The sequence below is a fragment of the Castor canadensis genome, chromosome 1, assembly GCF_047511655.1.
Source record: "Castor canadensis chromosome 1, mCasCan1.hap1v2, whole genome shotgun sequence".
Classification (NCBI taxonomy): Eukaryota; Metazoa; Chordata; class Mammalia; order Rodentia; family Castoridae; genus Castor; species Castor canadensis.
In genome coordinates, this window is record NC_133386.1 from 176,744,161 (window position 1) to 176,762,654 (window position 18,494).

The 18,494-nt window shown below is 36.3% G+C and overlaps 1 protein-coding gene across 14 annotated transcripts in view; it reads right to left on the reverse strand.

Moving 5' to 3' along the window:
• Window positions 1–18,494, reverse strand: part of Lrrc4c (leucine rich repeat containing 4C) — a 1,195,224-nt gene that overhangs the window by 50,234 nt on the left and 1,126,496 nt on the right. The gene's annotated exons all lie outside the window — the stretch shown is intronic.

Below are 18,494 nucleotides of genomic sequence, written 5' to 3' on the forward strand. Positions count from 1 at the left end.
AAGATTGAGGCTCCTTTTAACCAGACCATATACATTGATGGAAATTGTGCTCTTCAAAGCTGGGTTTTGGAAGGGTTGAATTAGACTTCAAGTTACAATATCTAACAATATTTTAGACTTAAAAGAACAAGATATTTTTGAAAGTCATTAACAACTTTGGAAAAATTATTCAAGGATTACTTTTGTATTAATTTTGTATTGTTTGCTAGAATTTAATAATTTAAACAATCAAACTGTATTAGAAACTTCCAACCTGGAAGTTTGTCCTTTCTGCATGTTGATGTAATTTATTGATGTATGAAATAAAAGTCAAACATTATATGCACATATGGGTAAAAGAAAAAAAAATTTAAAAATTAAAAAAAATAAAAATCAGTCAGAAGTATTAAAATTGACTTTTAAAATTAAGGTATTGGAACTTAGAGAGGAAGGAAATATTTTATGAATAAAAGCATTAGCAATAACTGGAACCATCTAAAGACATATCTGATAGAGAGCTGTTGTTAGCTAGACTAATTAAAAGAGGCAAAATATTACAATGGTTTTCACTGTGCTTGACATAGGATAAACTTGAAGTTATTTTCATATGTTATTGATTATGTCATTACATATAACATAAAAGAATGACATGTTTATGAGCATGAAAATGACTTCCTAAGAATAAAGGAGAGAAAACTAGATAATTTACTATACTAAGCAACTATACACTACAGGTGACACAATGACCTTATGCTTGGGAAAACTAATCAAACCCAATCCTCCCCAATCAAATCTAATCTAATCAACTGAAGTGGTGCACTATTTGTCATGGTGCAATTCAGCCAGGGTAACCAGTAGCTCCGTACAGTCTTATCAGAGTCATTTTTCTATACCATCATGTATCACAATGTTGGCCTGGAGGTCAGTTTCCCCACTGGATTCAGGTGGTCCAGTTTCTACCCCTTTTTTCCGCTACTGAATAATTAATTGATCTTGACAGGTCTCTGTTATGGTTTGAATTTGTCCCCTCCAAAGTTCATATTGAAATATAATTCGTGTTGTAGTGTCAAGAGGTGCTTTTATGAAGCAGTTAAGTCCTGAGGATTCTGTCCCCATAAGTTGGAATACTGTCTTACAGAAGGGCTGGAGGGAATGGGTTCCCTCTCTTCCTTTCTTCTTGCTGTGTGAGAACACCTAGATCCCTCTTAAGGTGGAAGGCAGAAAATACTGTAGTTAAAAACATAAGTCCTCGAGGCAGACATCCCCAATGTTGAGATTCTTTTCAATTACAAACTGCATGATCTTGGGCTGGGTGTAGTTCAGTGGTAGAGCACTTTCCTAGCACACATGAGGCCCTGGATTCAATCCCCTGCACCAAAAAAAAAAAAAAAAAAAACAAAAAAAAACCCCTACATGATCTTGTACAAGTTGTATGTTTTTATAAGACTCAGATTGCTCCATTTAAAAAAAAAAAAAAGGGAACAAAGGAACAATGACATCTACATTAAAATGTTAATGAGGCTAATGAATGATGCTTGCATGGTGTTTAGCACACTGCGTGTTGTAGAGTAAAAATGAAGTAAATGCTAAGTTCTGTCATTATTATTTTAATATTTTTTAAATCTATGGGTCATAGGGCCCTCTGAAAATATTGATGATTTGTGGTATGTGCAGAATAGAAACTTCAAATGAATTCTTTCACACATAATAAATATTATAGGTGTATAACATAAACGTATTTTTACTTCTGTTGACTTTGCCCGCTGAACTGGGGATCATTGATTTAAATGAAATTGAAGACCCGGAGTCACTCTAACAAATAGAAGCCATATCCATAGAGCTATTTAATCTTAATGTAACTGACTTAGCTTAGAATCCTAAAGAAAAATGAAAGCTTCCTTCTCAAAATTATCATGGGAACCTGTTAGAAAGCTAGGAATCTGAGGAGATATTGTCCCAGTTCTGCATGTGTATGCATGCATGTGTGTACATATGTGTGTGTGTATGTTTCCTGTATGGAACCATTTTTCTGAAGCAGTCACGAGAAGAGTCCTGTGTGAGTGTGTGAATTTTCTTCCTCCACTATAACCACAACGGCAGCCTAATATTCGACTGCATGACAATACAGCACACAGAGACAAAGGAAAAAGTACAAGAGTAATAACAACAACAAATGGATTTTTTATTGCATTATAATCTATAAAATATTTTCCTACTCATTATCTCATATTAACCTCCCAGAAGACTGGTCAAATAATTTTAAGTAATATTTCCAATTTAAACTAGAGGGAACCGAGATGAAATATTTAATTAAAGTCACAGAGCTACTCTGTGATTCAGGTGGTACTAAATCTGTCATTTTCAACCCCAAATCTCCTTTCCTTCCATTATAACATACAGTAATTATGTAAAAGCAAGATGGACAGGTTGATGATCTACAATATTGTCAGAAAGAGAGACTACATAACTACATTTAGTTCTACCATTTCCATGTAAAATCACTGCAGAATATCAGCTTTCAAAACACTGCATCTTTCCCACATTGAATACTAACATCACAAAGTAGTATTTACATAATAGAATTGATTGGGTTAAAGTTACCTGATACTGTTTACCCATAAAACAAGAAACTTAATATTCCTCAGTACATGATTAAATGAAAATTCAGAAAGTTGTCTAGATGGTTGTTTTCAAAACAACAGTGATTTCTAAGTGATTTCAAAATCTGTAGACAAATACATGTTTTGCTGCCTTAACTCAGGTTTGTTAGTAAATGAGGAAAATCAGACTAGCTTTTCTCTGGGGAATTATCCTCTTAATCAGCTGCAACTGAATTCTTTCACCCAGATAAAACACTCTCTAACTCAGACCAATGGGACACAGAAAGAAACATCACAATCTGAACCTCATTTTTCAGAGAATGCTAGAGACTGTCTCACCAAAGCAACTTCAAACTTGAGATGTACTTTTCCTCTGCAGAGTGATAGCAGTTTATTACCATCTGAATTCAAAGATTCGGAGCCTTTAATGTTGCTACAGACAAACTAAGTGCAGAGGCTGGCTTGGCCTGGATGACCATCAGGAAATAAAATCATCTCAAAACACTGTAGACTCTCTTAAATCTTTCAGATCACAAGAACTCCTCCACATAGTTTTATAGTCTGCAGCATTTAAACCTTTGATTACATACTATCTTTTATTCTCTAATTCTTTTATATGTTCCTTTCTTTTACTACAACACATTTTTGAGTGATTTAATTCATTTTTAACTCCCAAACAGCTCACCTTGTGTCCACTGTAAAGATGAATTCAGTGACTGTTGTGTTCTGAGGTAGACTCTCAGGCTAGCTAAGCAATGAATAAAGAAACTTTTCCTTCATAGGGTCCCAAGATGCTGATAGATATCCCTTCATTTATAACTGACACCAGTGTGATAAAAGAGCAATGCCAAAAGCATAAGTATGTGGGGATAATGATATGGACTAAAAATTAACATGGTATTCCCCGGTAGAGAAAGACGGTAATATAAAATAAGTATTTCAGCTAAATAGAAATGACCAAATTCACTCATGTTCAAATAATAGGTTTGACACATCTTGAGAATGTTAAGTGGTATGATAAAACTTCAACTAAAGAATGAAGATAGAAAAAGTGTCATTGTATAGTGAAGGGACCTAAGTAATTTCAAATTTTCATCCTTGCTATAATGTAATCTCACTGAGTACAGGGCCAATACATTTTGTACTGTTTTATTATCAGCATCTAGAATAGTGTCTGGCATTTGGTAGCTCTCTAAAAACCTTTTGAAAACAGCTATATGAATGAATGAATGAATGAATGATCGATAAACAGACACATGATACAGAAGCAGAGGAAATAGCATGGTTAGGTTGGTGTTTTAGAAGAAACTATTTTCTTCCTTGCTTATTTCATTCTAATATTTTATAATTTATTTCTAATTTTTACAATTTATTTCATGTAAATCTTTGTTTCTACACTTAACTTTTCTCAAAATAATAAGAATATTTACTTAAAATACAATTTAATGAATACTTATTAACCAATATCAGGAACTATGAACAATAACTATTGCCAATATGCAGGACTGTGGAAAACTACCTCAAAACACCTCTCCCCTTCCACTAGTATTCTTGTCTCAAAAACCTAGAAAATTCCCATTAACATGAAAATATCACCTCTTTGGAGTGTCATTTCTAACTCCTATTACCTTTTACTCCACGTAAGTCATTCTATCAAATCTTTTCTAGTAATCTACAGGCAAATTCAAATCTCCATTTAGAAAATCCTTTTCAGAACATTTCACTAATTCTCATTTCTATGCTGACCCTGAACTAAATTGATAAAGCAGTTTCTAGCTGGCTCTTGAGTAGGCTTCTGAATCTTATGTATAGCAGGCTTATTCATGAGGAGTTGAAAGATGCTACACGACAAACCTGTGCACAAACTCTTATTCGTCAAGTCTTACTTGAACATTCCTTGCCTTCTCTTAGACCTGTCTAATATAGTAATCATATTAAGCAATAGAAAATTTGTGTTCTTGGTTTCCAGCTATCCATTGCTGATGCTAGCTAGAGCATTTATTCCCTGTGTGATTTTTCTCTGGTACTTCTTAAACTTTTAGTACATTATCCATCCAAAGGAGGTAGCTTTTGATGTTCTCTTGTCACCTCTCTAAGAGTTTATATATTTTGGCCCTCCAATATATGTAAAATGTGTTACCACACTTTTTCCATAATAGTCATGCATTTTTGTCAACTAATATTTATTTCACCTGTAGTATGTGCTAGGCACTGTGTTGGAAGTCAGTAAGATTGTTAGTATCCTGTAAAAAATAAAATAATCAACATAAATTCCAGAAAATGCTGAGCTGAGAAACTCACATGACTCATCTAAAGGGTCAACTGGTATGTTAATCCAGGTGACTGAGATTCTGTATTTGAATCTTCCTTTAAAAATTTGTCTACATTTTTATTTTAACATAAAAAATACAGAACAGAACAAAATGAATAATATTTACAGCTCTAAAATTATAAGTTTAAAAATAGATTCAAGATTTCCCAAAAATATCTATGTTCTGTCAGCATTAAAAATATCTTGTCAATAAATAAACAAATAAACAAAGAAACAGCTACATAAATAAATAAAATATAAGTTAAATCAGAACCTTCTCTGATTAATGCCCACCATTGGCTGCTTATCTCAGTTATATAAAAATCTAAAATTCTTTCAATGGCCTTTAGTGCTTTATACCATTGCTACCTCAGACTTTTTCATCTCCTTCCCTGACTTCTCTCCTTCACTATTTCTCTTCTGGCCTCATTATTTCCCTGGAACTCCATAAATAATCCAAGCATGTTTCGGCCTATTTTGTCTGTTGGTGCATTTTTCCCCAGGTATTCATGATATTCACGTCCTCACCTCATTCTAGGTTTTGCTCAAATGTTACTTTCTCATAAGCAATTTGTTAAAAATTCATTCTTCACCTTTCCCAATTTCCAGTCTGCCTTACCCAGGTCCACTTTTTCTTGTTATATAGTCCTTACCTCACTCAATCATACTCTGTATTTATCTTCTTTTCTTTTGTTTTCTCTTTTCCCTCACTTAACAAGAACATAAATCTTTGTGTTAATAATCTCAAATCTTATGTTTAAAATTGATCTTTGCACATGGTAGGTGCTTTATAGATAGTTGTTGAAGTGCATTGAATGTTGAGCTATTTGAATAAAGATTCGGGTTTTGGCAAATAAAAAGCTATGCCATCTTGAAAAATGGTTGTTAGAAATGAATAATAAAAGTGAAAATCCTGATAAGAATAACTAGCTAGCATTTGTTGCCCTTAATGCAGAGAAACTAAAGCAGATACCTTAAAGCAACTGAGGACAATAGGAAAAGGGGACCAGGAACTAGAGAAAAGGTTAGATCAAAAAGAATTAACCTAGAAGGTAACACCCACGCACAGGAAATCAATGTGAGTCAATGCCCTGTATAGCTATCCTTATCTCAACCAGCAAAACCCCTTGTTCCTTCCTATTATTGCTTATACTCTCTCTACAACAAAATTAGAGATAAGGGCAAAATAGTTTCTGCTGGGTATTGAGGGGAGGGAGCAGGAGGGGGTGGAGTGGGTGGTAAGGGAGGGGGAGGGGGCAGGGGGGAGAAATGAACCAAGCCTTGTATGCACATATGAATAATAAAAGAAAAATGAAAAAAAAAAAGAAAATCATTACATCTCTGAGGTTCACATAACAATAAACAATAACTACACACCTTAAAAAAAAAGAATATAAGGTTCTATATACTTATAAGTTAGTGACTTTATCACAAAGAGCATGAGTTATTCTTATTGCTATCTGAAGGCTATGTTCCCCTATAGCAAGGAAGAATAGAGAGGGAGAGGAATAGGTTCCAAACATCCTGCAAGTACAAAGCTATTCACTTGTTAAAGCTAAGTGGGCAGACATATAGCATGTGGCAATTCTCATCAAAGCCAGAAATTTAAAAAAGACAGATGCATTAGCAATTATAAAATGAGCAGAAATGGAGGTGAGACCTTAAGCAAGTGACAGTAGCTTAAAAAAAGTAGAAAGAAACAATGGTACTCAACATCAGTTAATGTGGTAAAATTGCAGCTGCTGGATACCATGAGCAGACTGTCCATTGCTATTTAAATCAGACTCATCTAGAAGAGTTATAGAATGTATTTGAGACTACTTATTCCATTTTTCAACTACTATTTGGCCTTCTGCAAATATCAAGGTGGCCCATGTGTTTTATGTTTGCTTCTCCTACCATGTGCTCTCCCCCTTTTACACCCTGGTAGAAAAAAGAGCTTGTTCTTTAAGGTCAATGGGTTAACTTGCTTTCTAGTTTGAGGTCACCTTTGTTGGATTGGAGGCAAGAGAATGTGGGCAAGAGACTGGAAGGAGGTATTGGGATAAAGGTAGGTTGTATATTTCTCTTATCCTTCACTGATGTATTTGTTGGGTTCTGTTTGACCTTAAAACAAATACTATTGCTCTTAAGATAACTTCTGCATGTTTCCCTTTTTCTGACTCCTGGTAGCTTGCCCATCCCTTTGTCTCTCCAGGCCAGAAGTAATGATAACTCTTCTTCTTAGTTCTAGGTCATCTAATGCTTTAACCCTTGTGGTTGACAAAACCACCCACACTTAAAAATCTGTCCCTTTCTTAAACTTTATTTGAATTATACTAATTTGAAGGTTCTAGTTCTTGAGGCCTCAATGAAACCATAAATTTCTTGATGTTTAGTTTTCACATCAGTAAGTAAAAAATAATAATATTCACCGCCCAGGGCCACAGTAGCCATTAAATTGAAAAAACCTCATAAAAAACCTAGCACAGTAGCTGACCTGGAAGAAAATGTTCAAGCAATATGAATTTCTTGGCTTGCTTTGCTTGCAATTTATCACAGTGCACTGTAAGCACCTGCTTATTTGTCTACCTCTCCTGGGAGGCTGAGGGCTCCTCAAGGGCAGGGCCACAGGCACAAAGATCAGGACCTGAGCATCCAGCAGGTGACCTAGAAATATCAGTTAAATGATCACTGAGAGAATATGGTCTGCCAGCAGCTGAGAGAAGACCAGATTCCAGAATATAGATCCCCAGGTAAAACAAGAACAATTTGAAAATGAAGATATCATAATTAGATGTAGGAGCTGAATTCCAAAAACTATTTTGAAATTTTTAGGCACATCTGGCTAGCAATGGAGTTGAGAATCTTTGTGTGCCTGCATGTACAAATATAAATGAATGATATGTAGGTGGATGGATGGATAGATAGGGAGATAGACATAAGGAGAGAGAGACTGAAAGAGAAATGTATCAAACTCTCCCAGCCAGTTTATATGTCACATTTCACACAAGGAAGACACACTGGAAATTAACTGGAACTAATTAAAAAGACAATTATACCAATGCATTGTCAACTACCTAAAATCTGAAAAAAAAATCCTACTGACAAAGGGATGATTAGATGAATGTAAAAGAACATATGATTTCTAAAACTCAACAGTCAAAATCTGACTTTTTCAAATCTGTTTGCATTATTCCTTAAAGAATTTTTACAACTAAAATCGTATTACAAAATGAATCTATTCTCATCTGTACAAATGGGAAATGGAAATAAATCTTCTTATTTTAATTTGAAAATAAGACAGAGAATAACAATATGATGAAGAACTCAGGCATTCCTACATTTAGTTTAAGTGCAGACATGCATAGTTTTAAAACCTCTTTCTACCATATTTTCTACCCCTTGAGATTCACTGGTCTGTAGTAAGAGAGGGCTTATGTTGAGTGTGAGGGAGTCTGGCAACATAGCCAGAAGTCTGTTCTTTGTGTCATGAACCAATTCAATAGAATTGATGGACTACATAGCAAAGTATATTTGTAGGTATGAGTTCCTGTTGGACTATAGTCAGATGCAGTTTTATCTAGTCTCTGTTAGTTTCTCCTTTACTCACACCTAGAACAACTTCTTCCTTTGTGTCTTTCACTGTATCCTGCTGACCAACAAGTGTACTTATGGCAATTATGGTTTCTTTATTGAATTTGATAACTGTAAGTTTGTGTTTGCATGCATGTGTGTGTGCACATGTTCAAGTATTTGTAGTAGTTTATAAAAACATATTGGTGTACTCTTCAGTGGAGACCACATAGTGTCATTTTTGCTTTGCATTTTTCATACAGTCTCTGAAGATTTTAATTTTATACCTTCATTAACTGAAGAATTAACTCAATCAAGACAGGTGGCATTTTATGTCTGACTCTGTACACCAGCATCAAAGAAAATCAAGTGATGACAATATTAGAGATACGAAGTAGAATTTTATGCTGAAATACAAATTTATATCAGATAGAATTAGGTTTCAGATCTACTTCTGATATTTTGCCCCATGAAGATCTGGGCAAGTTTCTGAGCTTCTCCTAAACTCCCCTCTTTTAAAAACACATACTGAATTATTAAAATATTTATAGAATATGTTTTATTCTGAGGAGTAAATAATATGATATGTTTAGTGTGTTGAGGACATACTAGGTATGAAAGAGAATAGAATGAGAAAGAAAGAAGACAAAAGGGAATAAAAATAAACAATAAAGTATTGGAATAGCCAAAGCTGCAGAAAGATGGAGAAAGTGAGGGAAAGAGGAAAGGAGAGAGCAAGAGACAGAAGAAGGTTTGGACAGGACAGAGCTCCCTGCTTTTCAATGGAACTTTCATCAAAGAGAGAATACATTAAGCCTAGTGGTAGCTTTACACAATAATCTATTTATGGTGAATAAAAGACATGAGTTCTTTAATAATTTCAGTCTTTCTCATGCTCAAAAAATATAATTTTATCATTTCTCTCAGTACTTTGGTGGTACTCCCTGAGATCAAAAAGACAAGAAAAGCATTGCCTTTTCCTGAATACACACAGCTCCTCTGACTACAATTCTCAAATGAGATATCGTTTTCTACTTTGAATTTTTTAAGAATTGCATACGTATCTTATCTTGTCTCCTTAGACTATACTCTCCTCGATGCCATGTTCATCATATCTGATTCATATCTCTGTCCTCCATGATACATCTAACAGGCTATCTTCAGAAAAGCAAATTCATGTAAGCAAGTAAGTTAGGGAGCAAAGCAATAGGCTGCTGGGACCAGAGATTGATTAATTGTAGGAAACAGCAAGGAGGCCCAGAGCAAAGTTCCCTAATTCTGTGGTTCATACAACAGAGAAATAAGTATGTTGCAAGGAAAGAAGGAAGGAAATAAAGGAAAGCAGGGTGGAGAAGGGAATAAGGGGAGTGGAGGGAAGAGGCAGGTAAGGGAGAATCAATAGCAAACCAACTTTCTCTTTTAGACAAAGGCGGCTATCTCATTACTTCAGAGCAGTATTTATTTCTGATAGTCACTAATGTGTTTCCATTAATATTCCTATCAAGGGTAATATATACATGTTGCATGTATAAAGCAGAGTCGACCAAGTAGTTTACATCTTTACCCATCCAAAACAGGAGTATTGACAATATTAATATGGAAAATGGTACCCTTGGGATAATGTTTTAAGAAATTTTTTGTTTTAATGGTCAGCCTTAAAAATATTCTCCCAGTGCCTAAAACTAAAGTGGTTCATTATTGTCACACTACTACCTTTTCTTTTCAGGATCATTTTCTTCTCCTTTCTTTCCTTCCCTCCATCTTCACCTTTCTTCCTACTTTCTTCTATTTGAGAGAGCCATATATATCACTACATATAATACATGTTGAGTGAAAAAAGAAGTAGGAAGTGAGAAAGAAAAGAGGAAAAAAATTACTGTGAACTTTCCTTCTTTGTCTTCAGTGATTTTGAGAGTAAGATTCTGTGCTTTATATCTACTCTATTTGAAGATAAGGAATACTACAAATCATTCCTCAACACAGAAACTACATATGAACTGTATCTAAGGCTTGCCTCTATACCTCAGGCCTATGGAGCCAGCTCCAAACATGATAGAATAAGATCAGCGTAGAGTTCATGTTTAATACAGGCAATGTGCTTTGTGATAGATGTTTTTTTCACATAGATGACAAACTTGGGTGTCATTCAGAGCTAAGTGTAATAAGACTTGTTCTCTTGCTGCACACTGAGAACTAGGCTAGTTCAGCTTCGTTTGATAACAACTGAGCAAGATAATGTGGGTAATTGAATAGTTAGCAAACCCATTTCTGGTCCATTTTTACCCAAGCATGAAGAATAAGCTTAATAGGAAATAAGGTGGGAAAACTAGGCTTGTCTTAAATGAACAGTGAGAAAGAAAAGGAAAGTAAAAGAAGCTCTGCCCATGGGGGCCAGAGTTACCCAGAGGTGGTTATTCAAGCACAGCCCACTTTGGACTCAGATCCAGCTTGTCCCTTATGATAGCTTCCTCTGGCCAATCCTTTCTCCTCCCATATTCCCGTATGGTGGGGAAGATATAGAGTTAAACATTCATTAATGTTAGGATATATAATCCTTGACTTTCTCTCTTATTAGAAGGGCTAAATCAGATTGAGATAAACCCAAATATTTCAACTTATTTCTATCTATTAATTTGAAGACACTTAAAATATTCTCTAAAGGAAAAGCAAAAAATTATTAATAGCAATATAATTATAACTTATTAAATCCTATGCTCAGTATATTATATGTCATAATAATTTAATAGCCACAGCACTAGTATGAGATGGATATTATATATATATATATATATATATATATAGCTCCCCAAACTTTTGCTCTCTTTTCACTACTACCTGTCCATTGTGGCCTAAATTCTCAAATACGAATCTCACATAGTGCCCTTGTCCTCACCATCAAAGGAAAAGAAGATAAAAAATAGAGAAGGGATGGATGCCAATGACTAAATCCCACAGTCCTAGCTACCTGGGAGAGAACAGAAGGAGCACAGTATGAAACCAGCTTGGCAAAAAGTTAGCAAAACACCAACATAACCAATAATTGAACATGATGGCACATACTTGGCATCCCAAGCTACAAGGGAGGCTGAAATCAGGAGGATTATGGTTCCAGGACAGCCCTGACAGGGGAAGAAAGTTTATGAGACCCCATCTCAGTAGAGAAAAAAGCTGGGCATGGTGGCATACATCTGTCATCCCAGTAATCGTGGGAAGCATAAAATAGGAAGATATGATCCAGACCAGCTAGACAAAAGGTGAGATCCCATGTCCAGCTACCATGGTGGAGCACACTGGAAGTATGACTCAAGGCTTTGAGTCCCTGTGTAGCAAGGACAAAGCCCTGAGTTCAAATTCCAATACCAGAGAAAGACAGAGGGATAAGAAAAATAAAGTAACTCTGGGTACTTCAGGGTCCACACAAACTTACAAGAGAGTAACTCCCCTAATTGTTGACCCTTTATTCTCCAAACCCAAGGTGTAGTATCCCACTTAATGATTGTACAAGCTAAATGTCAAAGCATGAATATTTTCATTAATAATGTTATATTAGAATTTTATGAAGTCCCAAAAAACTATTAAAATAATTCCAATTATATGTAAAATGTTCATTGACAATGTTTAGTTATGAAAAGATGAGCAGATGTATTTACAGTATAATACAGTTAAAATACAATTCCACATAGTAAACAACATCAATACACAGAAACATGAACTAATACAAAACAGTCCAAAGAAAATATTCCAAAGTTTAGTGTAGTTGATCCTGTGTAGATGTGTGATTTGTTTATTACTCTTTACCTGTCTCTGCATTTCTAGAGTTTTCTGCAATTTTATAGCTGACATTTAGTGGTCAGTTACCATGCATTTTTCTAAGGTCTTTACTTGTATTAACTCGTTTAACTTTCACAACAATGGTGGGATGGAGGTGCTCTCATTTCATGAGAAATTGGAGCAGGAAGTGGTTAGGAAGATTGCTACACTAGTCAATAGCACAACAGATGTGCATCCTCAGGGGACCAGATTTCAGTACCTGACCTCTTAACCACATTCTTAATAAAAAGAATGTTAGGTTTATAATTAGGGGGAAAACATTTTAAATATTTTTAAATGCACTTTCAAATTTGTTAGCAAGGATGCACACACTGGGGCGAAGGCAGAATGAATTCAATCAAAGCTTTTTCAGTCTTCTAAAATCATTTCATTGGGAGGAGATTCCAAGATGGCGGCTAGAGGGAGGAAGCAGAAAGCGAGCTTCCTATAGTGAAATCTTGGAGAGACACTGGAGACACACTTTGCAGGCATAATCACTGAGAAGAGGCATAACTTTGACCCCTCCACACCTCCAGCCGGCACAGAGAATCTCCACTTCACGTTAAATGGAGAAACCAGGAGGGCCCCCGGGCTGCCAGTCACCCACGCCCAGACGGCTTTGGAAGATGCAAACCAGGTGAGCTTTGCGGTACCATGGTACTTCCACAGACAAGCCTGGGCCAGAGCAGCATAGCCCCCTGGACAGACTGAGCTCCACTCATAAAAAAGAGAAACTGAGTAATAAGCAATAAGAACAATTAAGACACGCAGGAAAGAGGGTGGGGCGCCATGAGCGCTGAAGATTGGGGGAAGGGAATCCTTCCTGGGACTGTAAATAAACAAGCTGGGGGGGCCGGAGAGGCTCTGGCAGGAGCAGGGGCACGTGCCCAGCAACCAGGAGCGGGAAAGCTTGTGAGAGTGGCAGAGGGAGGAAACTCCACAGGAGAGGAGGGAAGACCCACTTCCCACGTGAACTGTAAACAAATATGGCGGTTGGCAGGAGCAGCAACACTGCCCAGTAATCAGGAGCAGGAAAGCTTGTAAAAGTGGCAGTGGGAGGAAAACTGCACAGGAGAGGGGGAAGACCCACCTCCCACATGAACTGTAAATAAACATGAAGGCCTAACAACGTGGGTGCAGTGTGACCTTTCCCAGTGTGCTTGGAAAGGGGAAAGCTTGTAGCAGAGGTTCCTGCACAGGAGAACTCTGAGCAAACAAAGCCTGCAGGGCCAGGTGAGTGCTAAGCTCTCCCCGAGATCTGCATAAATAACTCCGCCAGCATCAGCAGGATGACAACAGCGGGCAAGCAAGCCACAGCTGCAGATACCATTCTCAGAACTGTCTTCAGACTCTTTTTTTTCTTTTTCTCCCTACCCTTCATGAGAGAACTGAATTACAATTGCATGCTGAAAAACTTACTGAAACTGTACTGCATTTGAACTTGGGACACTTTGTGGGTTTTGTGTGTGTGTGTGTGTGTGTGTGTGTAGTTTTTTCTACTTTATGAGTCCTCTTTGAAGAGACAACTACAGAACAACATCGGAAGCACTATCTCCAGGATTGGAGACTGAGATGGACACCCAAATTATTGAGACTGAAACTTCATTGCATTTGAACTTGGAGGGTTTTTCTTTCTTTTTTTTTTTTTTTAATTTTCTATTTTTCATCTTATTTTAATTCATTTTTATATATAGATATTTCTTTCAAAATAGAACTACCCCACGACATATCATCATTAAAACAACAAGTTCAGAAACTAGGGAAAGAATATTGAAGGCTGTAGGAGAGAAAAAACAAGTAACATACAAAGGTAAACCCATCAAAATCACAGCAGACTTCTCAACAGAAACATTAAAAGCAAGAAGAGCTTGGGGTGAGATCTTCTGGGCACTGAATGAAAATAACTTCAACCCCAGGATACTCTACCCAGCAAAACTATCATTCAAAATAGATGGAGCAATAAAAGTCTTCCATGATAAGCAGAAACTAAAACAATATGTGACCACAAAGCCACCACTACAAAAGATTCTGCAAGGGATTCTGCACACAGAAAGCAAAACCCAATTTAACCATGAAAAGACAGGCAGCACCAAACCACAGGAAAAGAAAAAGCAAGACAGTAGAGAGTAACCTCAACTTAGGTACACACAATCAAACCTTCAAACAACTAAGACAACTAAATGACAGGAATCACCACATACCTATCAGTACGAACGCTTAATGTTAACGGACTTAATACACCCATCAAAAGGCACCACTTGATGAAATGGATTAAAAAGGAAGATCCAACAATTTGTTGTTTACAGGAGACCCATCTCACCAACAGAAATAAGCATAGGCTTAGGATGAAAGGCTGGAATAAGATTTACCAAGCCAATGGCCCCCGAAAACAGGCAGGAGTAGCAATACTTATCTCTGACAAAGTAGACTTCAAACCTACATTGATCAAATGAGATAAAGAAGGACATTCCATACTAATAAAAGGGGAAATAGACCAAAAAGAACTAATAATTATCAACCTGTATGCACCCAATGTCAACTCACCCAATTTCATCAAACATACCCTGAAAGACTTAAAAGCATATATAAACGCCAACACAGTGGTTGTGGGAGACTTTAACACCCCATTATCATCAACAGATAGATCATCCAAACAAAAAATAAAGAAACTCAAGATCTAAAATATGCAATAGATCAAATGGACCTAGTTGATGTCTACAGACCATTTCATCCAACCTCTACACAATATACATTCTTCTCAGAAGCCCATGGAACCTTCTCCAAAATAGATCATATCCTAGGGCACAAAGCAAGTCTCAGCAAATATAAGAAAATAGAAATTATACCGTGCATACTATCTGATCACAATGCAGTAAAAGTAGAACTCAACAACAAAAGTAAAGACAAAAAACATGCAAACAGCTGGAAACTAAATAACTCATTACTTAATGAAGAATGGATCACTGATGAAATAAAAGAGGAAATTAAAAAGCTCCTGGAATTCAATGAAAATGAAAACACAACCTACCGGAACCTATGGGACACAGCTAAGGCAGTCCTGAGAGGAAAGTTTATAGCCATGAGTGTATATATTAAAAAGACTGAAAGATCCCAAATCAATGACCTAATGATACATCTCAAACTCCTAGAAAAACAAGAACAAGTAAATCCCAAAACAAATAGAAAGAGAGAAATAATAAAAATAAGAGATGAAATCAACAAAATAGAAACCAAAAACACCATACAAAGAATTAATGAAACAAAAGTTGGTTCTTTGAGAAAATAAATAAGATCGATAGACCCCTGGCAAACCTGACTCAAATGAGGAGAGAAAAAGCCCAAATTAGTAGAATCAGGAATGCAAAAGGGGAGATAACAGCAAACACTATGGAAGTCCAAGAAATCATCAGAGACTACTTTGAGAACCTATATTCAAATAAATTTGAAAATCTTAAAGAAATGGACAGATTTCTAGATACATATGATCATCCAAAACTGAACCAAAAGGAAATTAATCACCTGAATAGACCTATAACACAAAATGAAATTGAAGCAGCAATCAAGAGTCTCCCCAAAAAGAAAAGTCCAGGACCTGATGGATTCTCTGCTGAATTCTATCAGACCTTTAAAGAAGAACTGATACCAACCCTCCTTAAACTGTTCCATGAAATAGAAAGGGAAGGAAAACTGCCAAACACATTTTATGAAGCCAGTATTACACTTATCCCAAAACCAGGCAAAGACACCTCCAAAAAGGAGAACTATAGGCCAATCTCCTTAATGAACATTGATGCAAAAATCCTCAACAAAATAATGGCAAACCGAATTCAACAACACATCAAAAAGATTATTCACCACAACCAAGTAGGCTTCATCCCAGGGATGCAGGCATGGTTCAACATACGAAAATCAATAAATGTAATAAACCACATTAACAGAAGCAAAGACAAAAACCACTTGATCATCTCAACAGATTCAGAAAAAGCCTTTGATAAGATCCAACACCATTTCATGATAAAAGCTCTAGGAAAACTAGGAATAGAAGGAAAGTTCCTCAACATTATAAAAGCTATATATGACAAACCTACAGCCAGCATTATACTTAACGGAGAAAAACTGAAACCATTCCCTCTAAAATCAGGAACCAGACAAGGATGCCCACTATCTCCACTCCTATTCAACATAGTACTGGAATTCCTAGCCAGAGCAATTAGGCAAGAAGAAGGAATAAAAGGAATACAAATAGGTAAAGAAACTGTCAAAATATCCCTATTTGCAGATGACATGATCCTATACCTTAAAGACCCAAAAAACTCTACTCAGAAGCTTCTAGACATCATCAATAGCTATAGCAAGGTAGCAGGATATAAAATCAACATAGAAAAATCATTAGCATTTCTATACACTAACAATGAGCAAACTGAAAAGAAATGTATGAAACCAATTCCATTTACAATAGCCTCAAAAAAAATCAAATACCTAGGTGTAAACCTAACAAAAGATGTGAAAGACTTCTACAAGGAAAACTATACACTTCTGAAGAAAGAGATTGAGGAAGACTATAGAAAGTGGAGAGATCTCTCATGCTTATGGATTGGTAGAATCAACATAGTAAAAATGTCGATACTCCCAAAAGTAATCTACATGTTTAATGCAATTCCCATCAAAATTCCAATGACATTTATTAAAGAGATTGAAAAATCTACTGTGAAATTTATATGGAAATACAAGAGGCTACGAATAGCCAAGGCAATACTCAAAAGAACAATGCAGGAGATATCACAATACCTGACTTCAAACTACATTACAAAGCAATAATAATAAAAACAGCATGGTACTGGCACAAAAACAGACGTGAAGACCAGTGGAACAGAATAGAGGACCCAGATATGAAGCCACACAACTATTACCAACTTGTCTTTGACAAAGGAGCTAAAAATATACGATGGAGAAATAACAGCCTCTTCAACAAAAACTGTTGGGAAAACTGAAACTAGATCCATGTATATCACCCTATACCAATATTAACTTAAAATGGATCAAGGATCTTAATATCAGACCCCAAACTCTAAAGTTGATACAGGAAAGAGTAGGAAATACTCTGGAGTTAGTAGGTGTAGGTAAGAACTTTCTCAACGAAACCCCAGCAGCACAGCAACTAAGAGATAGCATAGATAAATGGGACCTCATGAAGCTAAAAACTTCTGTTCATCAAAAAAAATGGTCTCTAAACTGAAGAGAACACCCACAGAGTGGGAGAAAAAATATTTGCCAGCTATACATCAGACAAAGGACTGATAACCAGAATATATAGGGAACTTATAAAACTAAATTCTCCCAAAACTAATGAACCAATAAAGAAATGGGCAAGTGAACTAAACAGAACTTTCTCAAAAGAAGAAATTCAAATGGCCAGAAAACACATGAAAAAATGCTCACCATCTCTAGCAATAAAGGAAATGCAAATTAAAACCACACTAAGATTCCACCTCACCCCTGTTAGAATAGCCATCATCAGCAACACCACCAACAACAGGTGCTGGCGAGGATGCTGGGACAAAGGAACCCTCTTACACTGTTGGTGGGAATGTAAGCTAGTACAACCACTCTGGAAAAAAAATTGGAGGCTACTTAAAAAGCTAGGCATTGATCTACCATTTGATCCAGCAATACCACTCTTGGGGATATACCCAAAAGACTGTGACACAGGTTACTCCAGAGGCACCTGCACACCCATGTTTATTGCAGCACTATTCACAATAGCCATGTTATGGAAACAGCCAGATGCCCCACCACCAATGAATGGATTAAGAAAATGTGATATCTATACACAATGGAATTTTATGCAGCCATGAAGAAGAACAAAATGTTATCATTCGCTGGTAAATGGATGGAATTGGAGAACATCATTCTGAGTGAGGTTAGCCTGGCCCAAAAGACCAAAAATTGTATGTTCTTCCTCATATGTGGACTTAGATCAAGGGCAAACACAACAAGGGGATTGGACTTTGAGCACATGATAAAAGCAAGAGCACACAAAGGAGGAATGAGGATAGGTAAGACACCTAAAAAATTAGTTAGCATTTGTTGCCCTTAACACAGAGAAACTAAAGCAGATGCCTTAAAAGCAACTGAGGCCAATAGGAAAAGGGGACCAGGAACTAGAGAAAAGGTGAGATCAAAAAGAATTAACCTAGAAGGTAACACACATGCACAGGAAATTAATGTGAGTCAACTCC